Genomic DNA, 1,384 nt, shown 5'->3' with positions numbered 1-1,384 from the left:
CACACTTCCGGTTATGTCAGGGGGTGTAGCATATGCAAATAAATTATGGTAATGAGCTCCTGCACCTCTTTTGCTACGAAATGACCCCTGGCTACAATAAATGTGTTCGTTTTCCAAGGCTCTTTGTCGTTGTTGTTACTGCATGCTTGATGACAGGTAGAAAAGAGCAAGAGTCCAGTAGCACCTTATAGACTACCAAAATCTGTGGCAGGATATGAGTTTTCATGAGTCACTGCTCACTTCTTCAGATAGACAGGTAGAAGTTAAACCTTTTAGCTCAACTTTTATTGAAAAGCCTTTTGGACCTAGGCAATTTTTTAAAAATAATTTTTTATTAAGTTTTAAGGATACACAGGGATGGGAAAGGGAAAAGGGGAAAGGGCAGGGGAAAGAATGAAAGTAATATAATTTTCTGCATGTAACTTTCCTCTCCTTCTCATTTCAAATTATACAGAGATAGACTGTAAGGTTTAAGAACACAAAAGCTTCTTAATATTATGATATTATGAAGTTCATATCCTTATATTTCTCTCTTATCCAATTATAAAATGGAGTCCATAATCCAACAAAGTCTTCTTCCATTTGCCCTTTCAACATCAAAGTCAATTTGTCCATTTCCGCACCTTCCGTAATCTTTCCCAATAGATCATGTTCAGAAGGTATTGACGGAAGTTTCCAATAAGATGCAAATAAAATTCTAGCTGTGGTTACTACATGAATTATAAAATATCTTTGATTTTTGTCAAAGTTCTCTGGTATACAATTTAATAAAAACAATTCTGGTCGAAGGGGTATTGAAGTCTGCAAAACTGTCTGTATAAAAGTGTATGCACCATAACCCAAAATTTACACACTATATCACATGTCCATCACATATGATAAAATGTACCCACATATTTTTTACACTTCCAGCAGTTATTTGACATGTTTTTATACATTGTAACTAATTTGTCTGGTGTTAAATACCATCTATAGAACATCTTATACAGATTCTCTTTAAATGCCACCGATTTAGTTATTTTCACATTCACTTTTCATAGTTTACTCCACGGTGTAAGATCAATATTGTAACCCAGATTTTGCATCCATTTCACCATACATTCTTTAACTAATCCATATTCCATTTTCATTAAAATACATACATTTTCTTACTCAGTTTATCATTAGATGTACACAACTTCTCAAGCGTACTTTGTTCAGAGTAGAAACCAACTTTTCTATCTTTAGCGTATCTAGATTCAATTTGGGCCCTTGTCCACCAATTCAGACTAATCCCTTGCATGATTAATTCTTCCTTTGTTTCTAAAAGTCCTTTATCATCTATGAGATCTTCATACCTAAGAATTCTACCTGAGGAGATTAAACTTGGTTGTGAAAAGGCTTC

This window comes from Gekko japonicus, unplaced genomic scaffold, assembly GCF_001447785.1.
Source record: "Gekko japonicus isolate JY-2015 unplaced genomic scaffold, Gekko_japonicus_V1.1 scaffold3618, whole genome shotgun sequence".
NCBI lineage: Eukaryota > Metazoa > Chordata > Lepidosauria > Squamata > Gekkonidae > Gekko > Gekko japonicus.
Note: the sequence above shows the minus strand (reverse complement) of the source record.